The sequence below is a fragment of the Streptopelia decaocto genome (genome assembly GCF_964273445.1).
Source record: "Streptopelia decaocto genome assembly, chromosome: 6".
Lineage (NCBI taxonomy): Eukaryota > Metazoa > Chordata > Aves > Columbiformes > Columbidae > Streptopelia > Streptopelia decaocto.
In genome coordinates, this window is record NC_138660.1 from 43,149,401 (window position 1) to 43,164,310 (window position 14,910).

At 44.8% G+C, this 14,910-nt stretch overlaps 1 long non-coding RNA gene across 2 annotated transcripts; it reads right to left on the reverse strand.

The window, feature by feature from the left end:
• Positions 1 to 1,546: 1,546 nt before the first annotated feature.
• On the reverse strand, positions 1,547 to 12,474 carry LOC309441777. 2 transcript variants are annotated; one of them, XR_014184470.1, is made up of 4 exons: positions 12,356 to 12,474; positions 11,373 to 11,505; positions 9,916 to 10,009; positions 9,378 to 9,496 (listed from the first exon to the last, which is right to left on the reverse strand). It is a non-coding gene; the product is annotated as an uncharacterized lncRNA (long non-coding RNA). The 2 variants fall into 2 exon arrangements; XR_014184469.1 differs by lacking the exons at positions 9,378 to 9,496; positions 9,916 to 10,009 and adding an exon at positions 1,547 to 2,002.
• Positions 12,475 to 14,910: the final 2,436 nt, after the last annotated feature.

Below are 14,910 nucleotides of genomic sequence, written 5' to 3' on the forward strand. Positions count from 1 at the left end.
AAAGCAGCCATGCGCGGCTAGGGCCGCACGCACCTTCCCGTCGGGACAATGAGCGCTTTGTGTGTTTCCAGGGAAGACTCCGTCCCGCCGCCAGCCCCGCCGAGGCCGAGCGCCCCGCCAGCCCCGAGCGCCCCGCGCCCGCTCCCTCTGCCCCGGCCTCTGCTGAGCAGCCGCCCGGCGCGGCCCCGCCGCCGCGGCAGCGCCACCCAGCGGGAAGCGCCTCCTAGCGGGCAGCGCCTCCTAGCGGGCAGCGCCACCTAGGGGGCAGCGTCGCGCCCGGCCCGGCGGGGCAGCGCTGGCGGAGCCTGCGCCCTTCTTCCTCCGCATCTGCGCGTCCCGCTGTGGCGTGTCTGTAATCACCTCTGGGGGGGAAAGTGTCCAAAACTGCCCCGCGCAGCAGCGCCCGGCTCACCCTGCGGGTGCTCGGCAGCGCTCCACCGGGCCCCCAGCGGCCGGTTTTTATCTCGAACCTGCAGCCTTTATCCGACGTTTCCGTAGTGCCCTCCGCCCGCGTGCTCTGTGCCGCTGCCCGGGACATGGGGACAATCCTCTCCACGGGGGTGGCAGCAGCCAGGGGCGAGAGAGGCACCAGGGCGGCTTTCCTGCCTGGTGCTCACCGGGCACTGCCGGGGAAGGGAGGAGGAGGCAGAGGATGGGGAGGCTTGAAGGGGCTTTACCCTCTGTTGGGCTTTTCCCTCTTTCTGGTCTAGCAATACTGAAGCTGCATGAGGTGGAGGTAGGAAGACCCTACCCTGACTAAGTGGTGTTACATTTTTCCTTTTTGGAGTACTAGTTGTAAACCTAAGGATGACAAGGGAAAAGGACTTCGAGGGCTACAGAGAAATCTGGATTGTGTCACCTGGAAGGAAATCTCCATGCAGGTCTTCAGGAGGGGCATTTCTGTGCTTTTTTTTCAGCCTAGTCCAAAGAGCAAGAGACAGCAATTTCTGACTAGAGTCTGTTGTTCTAACTGCACCACTCTTGCTTCATGTGCTTCAGGATGTTTGTTTTCTAAAGTCTTTATATCCCTACCACTTAAGATAGTACATAGATGGTCTTGATAGTACACTGGTGACTGTCATAAATGCCGGTGTGTCTCTGCCCTAACTGTTTAGTAGGTAAGAAATATCTCTGCTTACTAGAACAGAGAGGAATGATGAAACACATGCCTATGCACACAGCCAAGAACGGCTTTATTTTCAAAGATTATGTTGTCAATAGTTTGCTTTTGCGTGCTGCATTCTTTTTCCTCTAGATTAGGACAGGACTTTAGCATAGGAACAAACAGCCATGACAGCCACAGTGCTGCCATCATGGAAAATGAGGTGTTAAAGAATTAGGTCACCAAATGGTACAAGGCCTTACCTGCAAAGGGCTATGCACCTTTATTTCCTGTGGAATCCAGTGGGAATAGAATACTTTGAGAATCACCATCAATGGCATAGCTAGAGGTGCTGAAAACTGGAATCTGAAGGGAGATGTGACAGCATTTTCACTGCTTCAGAGGCACATTTATTCAGAGAGCCAAAGATAGCAAGATAAGGGAGGAGATTGTCTTATAATTGTCTTATAATTGTGGGATTTGTCTTCTCTAGGGCCCAGAGTGCAACTGTCCTAGATTTTATTTATACATACAGTTAAAAATAAATAGTACTTTTCACAAAAAGCTGTCCCTAAATGTTGAAAGAACTTTTATTGGAAATCGAAGCTGCACCACAAAAAGTGGATCCAACAAAAGAGCACAAAGTAGATAAAGGACAGCTATAACTCTACATGTGCTCATTAGTGCCTTGTAGGCAGCAGCTTGTTGGTAAGTGCTCAGCTGAGGGATGAGGGTGCTGGTGGATCTCCCCAGGGAGCTTTATCATGGGGATATCTCAGAAGATGGCCTGGAGCTGTTTGCTGGCGCTGTGAGGAATGGCAGAGCAGAGACATGACTGACAGGGCACTGCAGCACAAGCCATCATCTGGTGAATGAAGACACGGGTCGGACATACAAAGCCTATAAAGAGAAGAAAACTCTTTTGCATGTTTGATTTGGTAGAGATGGGAAGGGTCTTTTTCCCTCAGCAAAGTTTAATGCTCTCTCAAGCGAGCAGCAGAGCAGGGCCTGCCACTTTGAAAGCAGGGCTTACTGTTTGAAATTATATTCTTCCTTTCAGACAAAAAGAACTCTGAAAAGCATCTTAGTCCAAACCATACCTGCAAATTCAACATTAATAGTGCTATAGAATAAGAGAAGGGCATTGTATTTTCATTGAAATAGCAAGATGTGAAGATCTCCAGGGCAATTGAAGCAGGACTGAAAGGGGTAGTATATACATGGGATTAAAGAAGTAGACAAATGCAAAACGTAAAGAGAGGAAATTAGAAAGGCACACACAGAAAAGAGAAAATATCTAAAGCAGAACAGCGTGGGGGAAGTGACTCTAGTTTCACATAGGTGTGGATGAAAACAAAACAGTGGTGAAGGGAAACACCCTGTAAGGTGACATCCGCATTTACTGAAAAAATTAGTAGGGCTGTGGGGTTTATGGGTCTAATTTTGCATTGTTTGCAAGATCTGCAAAACCTTTTGCCTCTAACTATTCCTGCACAATGAACTAATCTGTCTTATCTTTCTAAAGAAAACTTAATTCTTGTTTCCTCTTTGAGGCAATATAGGTTTGATGTAATCAAAAGTTTTGCAAGAACACATGATATTTATCAATATTATATTTTGTGGAAATTATTGAGACATCCCCTCTGTATTTTTTGGTCACGTGAACCCACTTTGTTCTGGCTGCTTATCTGGATGTTGATGGGGTGCTCTGGAAGACACACGTGCAAATGGTAACATCAAAGTACTCTGATCTTATCTCGGCATAATGACGGAATAAATTTGTTTTGGTATTCCCAAAGTGCATGTTTTTTTCCATTCCATGAGTTTCAAAATTTCAACTCCTTTTTCTTTCTTGGGGTGAAAGTAAAATCTGAAATGTTAAGCGTGTTGTTTGTTCACATCAATGCGGCAGAAGCAGAGAGTAATCAAGGCTTAAAATTCTCCTCTGCTGGACATCATGTCTGGACAGTTTTTTAATAATAAGATTCTGTGGCATGGTTGAAAACATTCTTTAACAGCTGTTGATGTGTTAATCCAGCATGGGGAAGATAAAACTGAAAAGACATTTCAGCCATAGGGTTTATATTTATATATAAAATCAGTATATGGTTAAAGCCAACAGCATGTTTACATCTGGATCCTGTATGATAGTGGTTGATACATTTAATATGGCATGTGGCATAAAACAGGATTTGATAAGGTTTTCTGCTTAGCCATGCTTCTCTTGTGCAAAATAATATTTATAACAATGTTCTCTACAAATCACATCATAATGTTGAATACTGTTTTGAAATGCCCTGTGCATCAGCAGTATTTTCCAAAGGTTATGTCCCTGTGATTTGTGCTAATTAGCAATGAGTTGGCTCTGGGGCACCAGGCACGGTCAAGGAGGATTTTCAGAGGTTTGGTTTCAAAAACCTCAAATTAGCTGGTGTGAACAGACCTGAAAAAAATAGGCTGGAGCGGGATCTCATATAAGATCAATCATTTGGAGACAGGAGAACTGAGAAAATAATACATCTTCATGTGAACTTTGGGAAAGCCTGTACTCAAAATCCTAGGCGAGGACCCAGGTGGTACTTCTCATCCACATGACTTAGTCTTCAAAGCCTTCCAGAATCTGAAACTGCACAGACATCTTTTTGCACAGTCCTTCACGACTGCTAATTTTTGTGTGCTCCTGTTTCCGTCTCCTCTGCTCCTACAGTGCTGTCCTTCCCAAACTGAACCTACGGGAGCTGAATGTGAATTTTTTGTGAAAAGCCTAACTAAATCATAATAACCTGTTCAGAGGAAACCTTCTCGCTCATATCCCAGTGCTGAGCACCTCTGTGTATGTCGCTACAGCACCTGGCAGCGTGTGCTGGAGGCTGGAGTGTCTGGCACTGGTCTCCAGGAAAACAGTAAAAAACGAGTGAACATGTGAACCAAAGGCAGCTGTAGCAGGTACCGCTGATCTCAGCGCACTGGAACCTGCTACCACTACCTAGAAACGATGAGGGGATGGGCACTGAGAATCCTTTCCCCCCGCAAGTCAACAAGAGTGAGAAATCTTGCCTGTACATGTCCTGTACACATCCAAATCCACTTAAACAGACATAAATGAAGTTAAAATAGATGGAAGATAATACTGCTAGTCATTCTCTAGGCTATAGGTATAACATGGGGTAATGTTTGATGCTGTCAAAGAACATGCAATTCACAGCCCAAAGAAAAAAACATTGCTGTTTTTTCATAAAAATCCACTAAAGACTGGAAAGAAAACTGCACACAATTTCTGTAGTCAGTAGTAAGCACTGCTGGCATCGCTTTGTGTCTGAATAAAAATAAACATTGAATGTTATGAATATGGAAATAAATATAACAGGATTTGTATTTGGAGAGAAAAATGGCTTATTTCAGAATGTATCTTAAGTGCATTTATGAGTCACGTAGTCTAAATGATGAGAGAGTTCAAGCACCACAGACAGATAGTAAATAAAGCCCAAGAAATGCCCAGTCTGGCATGTGTGCTCTATCAGGAAATGGAAGCATTCAACAGAGAGGAAAATTGATCAGCCACTGACAGGAGATAATGGACTTATCTGCTAAGGGAGTTGAGATAATGTAATATTTAATATGACATTCCTGATAACTAGTCAGGAAGATCTACCTGTGCCAGGTTTCCAAGGTTTTATTTGTAATTGAATGCAACTGAATATCACTAGAAAGCAATGTAAAGGGGAAAGAAGTCTCCTGCAATTTATTGCCAAGTGCAGAGCACCTTCAAGTGTAAAGATAGAGTCTCAATCCTAAAGAGTTTACAGGCCCCAGTTTAGGACTGATTTAGATTTAAGCAAGTAGCTAAGCACTTTGTGGAGAGAGGGCAGCTCGTTTTTTTGCCACTGAGAAGGGCAGATGTCTTCCTGTCCTCCCTGTCTCTGAATCTCTGCCCCTGCTCTTGGCTCTGCAGTCTCACCCACACCTGTGTGTGAGCTCTGGCATCTGTTTGACCTCAGACTGAGCTCATGCAGTGTAATGCAGCTGCACAAAACTTGATCTTTTTTCCCCTATATTCCTTGTCTGCTGGTTTAATGAGCTGAGTTGGCCTGTAGTTCATTTCTCAGCTGTTAGAGGGCTAGAAATTACAGCTCCTGGCAGGTACAGTCCTTCGTCCTCTGCACGTGGTAGTAGCTGTCCGGATGTACGGGGGCTGGTGGGGCATCCTATAGTTATTTAACAATGTGATTCTTGACATGTTTGGAATGATTGTGTTTTTTTCTTTAGTGTAGGGTCTGATTCCCCACATCTGCACCACTGTGGTATCTGTTGGTTTCAGTGCAGCTGGTGTAGGGCCAACAGAAAAATTAGGCTGGTAATGTTTGAATCATTTGTGAAAGACATCTGGGCTTTACATATGTATAAAATAAAAAAAACCCTCTTTTTCTGTTCTTGCCACTTTTCTTTTTCTCTATAACCGCAGCAAATATGGAGTTCCTCCAAAAACAAGCATTCACTTCTTAATGCTGAAGTCATTAAGAAAAGATGTAGAGAGCAAGCAAATTGTCAATAAGTGGCGTGTCAACATTTAGGGATTCAGACTAAACAGCGGTGTTGATAAATCACCATAAAAATAACCTTATTTGGGCATTATGACTTGAGCAGAGCTCCTCCTGATGTTGACAGAAGTTTTCCCCTCAGAAAGAATTTCAAATTTGGTTTAAATTGTAGCATTCACTTTTCCGTCAAGAAGATAAGTGCAAAATTAGTCTCCTGCCACATTTCTTACCTATCATGTAATGTAATAACTATTTTCCTCAGACAAAAGCCTGATATTGGTACTGTAAAGTACTCCTGCCGGAAGAATAAAGTGCAGTTCTGAAGTAAGAGATGATGAGAGGGAAATAAAGCATGGAATGATTTGATGACAGCTATGAGGAGAACACAGGTGGAATGGAAAACTTGAAAAAGCCCATATCCTTGTTATTTAAAAACACAAGGTTGCTAACTTAAATGAAGGGAAGAAAGCAAGCAAGCAAGCAAGATCTTGGCCAATGACAGCAGTAGCCTGCAGAGTGCAGTGAGAACCCGTCCAGGGCCGCAGGGCAGCTCTGCTTTGTGCGGTCAGTCCCTGGGCTGGATTTGTTGGTCCCACCAGCCCCCACATGAGCCACCACACTGTGTCACCTGCATTGAGGCTGGTGAGCTGCAGCGGGTCCCGAGGCCACGGCAAGCAGGGCTGGGGCTGTCTGCACCCTCTGGTGCAGGGAAGAGAAATGTTTGAGCAGCGTGCTTCTCTGCTTGGCATGTTTCCCACAGGGCCATTGAAGCTTTGAGAGACTTTTCAGCTCTCAGTCTCTCAGGAACTCTGGTTTTTGGGAACCAGAGCCTGCCTGCTGCAACCGCTGCCTCTGAGTCACTCTGCATAAGCCTGCAGCTGCTGGCGACTTCCCCCACCGAAAGATCTTTATTTTTTTCATTTCTGTTTTCAGAGCTGGGGCAAAACAGCCCTTCCTGGAGCTGGGTGTCAGGAATCACAGCTTCATATCCATCATGCTGACTTGGCATTTGGGAAGATCCTCCTTATTGAGGCCATTGCCTCTCTTTTTCTTGCCTGACAGCAGATGTTTCTGATTTACCCTCATACCACATACAGTTTCAGAAATACGCATCTCTTCAATTCCAAATGATATCACCATATTTGTCAGCTTTTAGATTCATTATTAAACTATGTATTGTGTGTTCATTAAATGGAATGTTTCTTTGCCAGTTTGGGACTCCCTGGATTTGGCTAATTGTCTTCTTGTTTGTTCATTTTTAATCACTATTGCAACCCTCTGATTTCAACTACTAGAAAGAGTCTTGAGGTATGTTCTGGAAATCCACAGATTTCAAGATACTTTTTTCTCTGCTGGCAGGTCTTTTCCCAGGAAATACCCTTTTCTCTGCTTTTCATGGCAGCCATTGTCAGCTGTTGCACTCAACAGAGCAGAACAGGAGAGGATGGGTAGTACTTGACATAAGTTGTGCCTGGAAGCACCAGCAGCTCAAATGAGCACAAGGGCTTACCTGGTGACTTAGGATGGATGGGGTGTCTTGGGTTTGTGTGGTTTTGACACATGGCAGAGTGAAACGTTGGTCACAGTGCAGGATGCTCTCCAGCATGGAAAGACAGAGCAGAAGGAGTGTGTAACTGAATTCAGGCAAAAGATAGGAGCTGAGTTTCACCATAAGACAATGAACTGTCCCTAATTTTGTAGTGAGCCATGATCACTCAGTACATGGACAGTGAGGGTCTCCGCTTTTCAGGAACACCATGTATTAACTTGATTTCTTTGTTAGTGTCATTCCCACCTATGCAACCACTCCTGTCCCAAAACACCTGAGCTGCCATTTAAATCAGCTCAGCATGTAATTTATTTATTGTTATTCGCTGTGTCTTTTTTATTTTTTTTTCTGAAGCTGCTGAAAAATACTGAAGTGGAAGATATACAGACCAGTATCTTGGAGCACTGGTCTCAGTACAGCTTGACGTGGCACAGATTTGTTAGGGGGTTGAAAGTAATTATGACTCTGTAGAAGTTAACAATACTGATCCACTTACAGGATACTTGGAGGAATCTGCAAGAGAATATTTAAGCCAAAATTTCCAAATTTACATTCCAAAAGTTTAAGACATCAATATATTATCAGCACATGGCTTGATTTCAAAGGCCTTCTTGTTGATGTTGATGCACAGGCTGAGGCCCACCATTACCTTCAATAGATAGGAGAAAATAAGATCAAAAATCCTTCTCTCTTGGTTATGTCTTTTGAGGAGGTCAGAGAGATAAACAAGGAACAGTAATTCCCAGATTTGCAATAAAAACCTAAGTGACATGAATATTGGGTCTTGGGTCCAATCTGTCACTGCTCTAACCTGTACGTTTGGTCTGAGTTGAACTGGGGGTGCACGTGGCAGCAGCTGGTGGCAGCTGTCCAGCCTTAACTACAAGGAAAAGTCAGGTATGTAGTCACAGCTCACATAAATACTTTCGTTGAAAAAAAAAAACCAAAACAATCAATCTCTGTTTCAAAGCTGTCATAACCAGAAATGGGTGTCAGGGTATATTTTGTTGTTGTTGTTCTTTGACCTTTTCTAATCCTGCGTAGACTTCCAGCATTCCTAACAATATCCTTGAGGAAAGGAGTTTCCTAACATGCTTCCTCACTGCTTTGAGGAATATTTGTTGTCTTTAGTTTGTTTTGAGGCTGGGCTGTACTTGCTTCATCCTGGCACTGGACGAGACAGTGAGCAATCAGTCCCAGGCATTGCTCTTGAAAGGCAAGCAGCTGCTCAGATCCCATCATGTACATAAAGTCAGATTCATTTCCTCCTGCTTATAACTTTACATCTAAATATAATGGATTTTATTTGCTGTATTAAATCCTAGTCACTGTGGGGTATTTTGATAGTTCTTCATAGTCAGCATTCCTCTTAACCACTTTGAATAACTATAAATCAGCAGCAAATTTTGTCCCCTTAATATTCAGCCCTCTATTGCTTACTTGCTTTCATTAATACCTTCTCTTATCCTGTAGCTAGCTTCTTTTTTCCAAATTTTAAAAAATCTTTCCTGACCTCCAGTATGGATGCTGAACAGAAGTATATTTGGGACCCTATTAAAGGGGAGCTCTGCAAAAGTAGCATTTTGTCTTCAATGAGTAGAGCTGCAATGCTTCTCTGTTTCATTTATGGGTGCTTTCTATAGCTGCTCAATCTTGCATTTCCAGTCTTCTTATATTTTATTAAGTAAAAAGTGCAGTAGTCCCACAGCCCTGGAACCAGCTTCATCCCTAGCGCTTGCCTGGGGCTAAGGCTGAGCCTGGGACCCCCAGTCATGGTCCAGAGGATAAACTGACCCAGGGACCAGTCTTTGGGCAGCACAGCCTCTCTCTCGCTGGTTTCCATCCAGCAGCACTCCAGCCCAGCACTGGCTTTATCTGTCTCCCATCCCTAACCCTGATGGGGTAAGAGCAATGAAGGCCCAGCAGGATCATGGGCATGGCAGCCAGGATGGGGAGATCTGCACCTTCCCCTCCACGTCTTTTGTCTCACAGTCAAATTACCATCCCTTTCCCTAGGAGGAAGACGAGTAGAGCCATCCATCTGTTCATTTCCCACCAGTCAGGCCTAGCTCCAGCATGTCAGTTTTGTTTTCTTCACTCCCACTGTCTTGGCTCCTCTTGTTTATTAGAGAAGTCCTTTAGACCAGTCCAAGCTTTTGTGTTTTATGCAGTCAGGCTTTATTTCTGCCGTTTGCATTGTGCTGGATTTTTGCAGCCTCAGTGGCAGGCTGAGCTGGCCCTCGGTTACCAGCTCTCCGAGGAGCAGAGACCCCACGCTGAGCGTAGCTGGCTCCTTGCCACCTGCTCCTGTGATAGAGGAAGGGTGTCAGAACAAAGCTGGCGGCATGAATTGGCATGATGAGGTGAGAAAGTAGGGTGCATGGTGCTCCAGCTGATGCTTGCCAATGTAATTGCCCTCCAGGCAATAATTCTTGCCAGTGTGGTGGCCTCCAGGGACCCTCTGCAAACCAGCATAAGCCAGAACCACTTCTGCTTTCCCATCACTCAGCTGCCATGAGCGTTAACCTCACATTAATCCAAGACTGAACCTTTAGATTCATATTAGTCAGTTTTTCATAATAACAAATTGAATGAAATTAGCTCTTCTTTCAAAACCCTTAAAGTGGAAGGAAGAGAAAGCAGTAGAAATGTTTGGAAGGATGGCCTTGGGAGAAAAATCTTTTGTACTGCTGCAAAGTATAACACTCTGAGGAAGGTATGCTCACCTAGTACTCGGAGTCTGCTTGGCACTTGCTACAGTAACTTGGCTGTTCTTAAACCAGCAGAAGCAGCTCCCAAAGCCACCTTCCCGATGTGTCCCTAACAGAGGCCAGGAAGGGCAGAGTCAGTTGTATGGCAACAAAAGCAGGAAAATAAGAGCTACTGTAAATTTAAGGCAGAAAAAGAAAATGTGGGAAAGATCTGAAAACAACAAAAAAAAATTAAATCTGAGATTCCAAGACACATCCAGATCCTCACAGTAAAGGTCACCTCTAGCAGGTTGGAGCAGGTAGCATATGTGGGGACTTTTAAACCTTCCCTTCTCCAGAGCGTCACGTTTCCCAAAGGCTTAAGTTTCAGGGCATCACAAAGACCTCATCCCCTGCCACCTTCTGAAGAGCTGGGGCTTGAATACCAAGGACTAGCTTGTCACTACACTTTCAAATTGCTCTCAAATAAGCTTCTTGTTTTGTGAGAGTTTTTTATTGAGTGTGGCAAATGTTCTTCACTCTGGATGACTGCTGTTATACAAATAAATTGGGTCGGGTCACAAAATGTACCTCCTCTCTTTCTAGCAGCTAGAACATCCAAAAAAAGAGTGAGCAAGAAGGTCCCTGGTGAAGTAGCAACTGCCTGTACGGAGCATCTCGGTGATAGATGGGACAGATGGGTCATGGAGTGCCTGCGATGGGGGCTTAGTGCCACATGAGCTCCCACAGTGCTGCCCTGTGCCAAACTCCCAACCTGAATCCTGGCCTGACTGGAAAAAGCCTAGTCATTCTTAACCAGCTTTCCAAGCACCACTGCTGACTGTTTCAACTATTACATGTTTTAAAACTTCACAGCCAGGAAGTACTGGTTCTTCCCAGTGCAGTCTGTGGGACTTGGCAGGAATTTTGTAGGGATTCCAGCACATTTGCAGACCTACATCACATTTAAAGCATAAATCTCAGCAATTTGCATGAACCATCCCCCTTTGCACTTTATGGTTCTGTAAATGTCTTTAATAAAAAGCCTACCACAGGAAACATCTGAAGACCACTGCTATTTCACAGCGTCACTACAGGTTCCCGATGCAAGTTAATAAGGCACACACAAGACCTGATGTTTGTGATGGTAATTGCAGGGGCCTCACTTTGAATGCTGGCTAAATCTGATTGTGCATGACTTCCTTTGCAGAGTGTCTGAATTACAGCATAGGCTGAGGCCTGAAAAATCAATGTCTGCTTTAATCACCCAACTAAAGCCTTTAAAAATCATTAGAAATTTGATAAACTTAAAATATTTATCCATACATCATTTTTAAGCAGACAGTGGCAGACCAGCACAGCTCCATTTGTTAAACTGGGCAACCGCTGCGGGAGGGGTAAAAGAAGCAGAATTAGTGCATTATGGCTGAGTAGGCAACTGTATCACCAAAGCTGAAATACTGAGAAAGTCACAAGTTACCTGTCAACTTTACCTGATTTATAATGTTTAGCTGAGGTCACCCTTCAAGTGACAAAATTCAAGACAAGGGCCAGGAAAAGTCTTGGTGGCTACAGAGCAGTAGTGCCCCCCAAACTGCCACAGGTGTAGATAAACTCCTGCGAGGCCTGAGGAGTAGAACAGAGGGTGCAAAGGAGAAAAGGAAGCAGTTCCATCAAGATCCTTCGTTGCTGGAAGAACACCAGCTGTCTGTGAACCAGTGTTCAGAGTGGGACTTATGGGTCAATATGGCTTATGAGAAGAGGAAGAAGAACTTTCTGATGCCAGTGGCCTAATATTTAATCAAATTAAGAAAACAGAAAGTAAACATGATATTTCAGTCCAACTGGACTAAATCCACCCATCTGCAAAGATTTAACTTTGAAAGATCTGTCTTCTTAACTTGCAAATTTCTTTAACTGCTTCTTCTTTGGAAGCAGTGGCATCTAAGTGCAGTATTACTATTCTAAATATATGATCTCTCTTTCTGAGAAAAAAAAAGGTGCTCAGAGAGGATGAGCACGTAGGTTGAGAGGCACTGACCAGTACACCAGTGCTTCATGTTCCTCTAGGGCTGTTAGGCTTATGTAAGTGATATTTGATTTTGTAGAGCTTAAGGTAGCTTAACAAACTGGGGAGAGATCAAGTACTGGGCTGGCAGAGCTGTTTCAGATAATCTGTTGCAGTTTTGAACATTTTGGGAGTAAAAACAGACTTTAAAGTGAATTGCCTGTCCTTACAGTGCAACACAGTGGCTGTTGAGCAGAACAAGGCAGTACATCACCCTGCTGGCCTCCCCACAAGCAGGGGCACCCCAAGCCGCCGGCCCAGCGCTCCTGTCCCAAGGGGTGACGGTGTCCGCTGGCTGCCACCCCCGCGGCTCTGCCGGGCGAGGGGAAGGCGCCGGGGCTGGCGCACCTGCACCCAGATCCCGCTTACCCCCCAGCTCCGGGGGTTCGCAAGCCTAGAGTCACCCACCTCGGGAGGACAAGCGGCGGCCGGGTGCGTCTGGCGGGCTGCGGCTGCGGGGCAGCGGGGCACGGCCGGTGTCCTGTCCCCCCGACACCCCCGCAGGCGCGTCCCCCGCCGAGCCGGGCGGCGGTACCCGGTGCGGCAGCGCCACCTAGCGGGCTCCGCGCGCGCCACAGCCGCGGGCCCGAAGCACCGCCCGCCGCCCCGGGCACCCGCGCCGCTGAACCCCGCGGCCCGGCGCGTTTTAAACAGCTCTGCTGTCCACCGGCCACTTGCCGGGCAAGCCAAGGCCCGCGTAGCAGAGGAACAGGCAAACAGTCCGGGCCACTCGTGAGCTGGCTGTGGTGGGAGCAGGGGTGGCCACGGCGGGGAAGCTGCTGGCACCGCACTCCCGGCTCCTCCGCCCGGCTGGGGAGCGCGGCCACCCCCGCTCCGCCGGGGAGCCTGGAGAGCAGCTGCAGACGCTGCTAAGCCTGAGACGCTGCGCTCTGCCAAGAAGCAGGCACCTGCAGCTAGCCATGCTTGGCCTAGTAGGAACGACCGCCGCTACAGCTGGGCTTGAAAAAGCCCACTTAAACGAACACTTCTCAAATGCTTTATTGGGCTGTCTCCTTGGCTTGGTATTTATTCGGGTATTTATTACATTTTACTTTATTTTCTGCATTTCCTCATGGAAATGCAGAAACTTAGCTGAACCAGAAAGGCCAGCATATGGTTTGATTTGTCCTAACTTTAGTTTTTCTTTAATGCGAAGTTCAGATACTTAATGTTTTTTTTATATACATGGCAGCTTCTATTTTCCTTCTCCCTCATTGCAACAAACCTCCACAGTACTTCATCTTTTTCATTTATTCTGTCTGCTACTTTATAAATTCTTGGATCCAATATTATGCAGTAGACAAAGGAAAATTGCAGTAAACTGTGATTTACCTGTATAATATACTGAGCTAGGTAACAAAGCTGCTAATAAACAGCATAATCTTCCAAAAGAACTAGTCTGTAATTGAATTTTTACTTTCTTAGTTCAAGAAAGATAATTCAGGTCATGCTACAGTAAAATATCAACTAAATCTATTAATGAAGTTTCAATGATACTTCAATGTTTTTAATTTTTCATTAATTCCATAATTATGAAAAAAATCAGCTGGAAACAGCAACACTCAGAATTTAACAGAATGAAAGATGTTGCTTGTATGTAATAACTGATCATTCCAGCACTGAAAAGATGGAAGTGAAAAGACAGCTTCACAGCTAACAGGGAAACGCAGGCAATGGCAAAAAGGCACAGGATGTATTAATATTTCACATCAGAAACTGACAAAAGATTTAAAATAATTTATCACTTTAATTCCATTACCTATAAATTAAGAACCATAAGTAATGGTAACCTCTTTATTTAGGATGCAGTCAATAGAGTCTCAGCTTGGTTCAAATTTTCACAAATATATATTCAGATTTAAAATGCTGGAATACATAAGCAAAACCATAGACTTCTACACTTGCAAGAAGCTGCCTTCCTCAGTATAAGAAATGCCAGCACGCACCGCTGTACTTTAACAGCTTCATTCCACTTCCATTTATTGCTTCTGCACTTCCAGCCCCACTAGTGCTGCCTGGCTCCGTGAATGAACACTGGACTGCAGATTTCTAACCCAACCGTGTCCTTCAGAGATACATCCAATTGCGATGTTCAGAGGAACAGTCTCCCACAGGATTTGCGATCCACCCCATCTCCTTATATGATATCCCAGAAAACTAATCTCCAGGATGACAGCTCATTCAGCACTCTGGAAAGTATACCCACGCTGAGCTCTTCTTTAAATAATGACCTGACATTTGTTCTGTAGAGGGAGACAAAGCCCAGACTGATGAGAACAGTTGGCAGCTGCTTTCATTTGTGCCACTCAGAAGCCAGCTGATAATTTGTCCTCAGGGACCCATCACTTCTTGGCAGACGGACCTGTCCAGTGCACGTTGGTATTACTTTTGCTGTTACCTCCCACCCACATGTATGTGGCACTCACAGACTCAATATTGAAGGCAGACTAAACTAAAACTGACTGCCAAGAGTCATAAAAGGATTTCATGGTACTAAGAACTGGGGCATAAGATCACAGATGAATTTGGTGATGATAAATACAAAGTAGCGGATATTGGGAAAGACAAATGTGTTAGACCTACATCAAAGATTAAATTAGCTATTGCTTAGAAAAGAGATTCCAGCATCTCTGAGCACACCTTAATGAAGACAATAGCTAAGCAATGGTCAAAAGGGCAGAGTATTACAAATTACTAGGCAAGCAGACCAAACCAGAAAACATTATTCCATATGAATTGTGAGTTCACCTTTTGTGTACAGCATGCAGCTCTTGTTCCTTTAAATTAGCAGGAGCAGAATTACAAAATGTACAGACAAGGGTGACCAGGATAGTCAGAGTGTCTTCCATACAGGGAGAGATGAAATAAGTGAGTGCTTTCCAGCCTGGAAGAAAAGTGGTTACTATGGGCTGATAATAATGATGGTACATAAAATCAAAAATGGGATCAAGGAGGAGAACAGA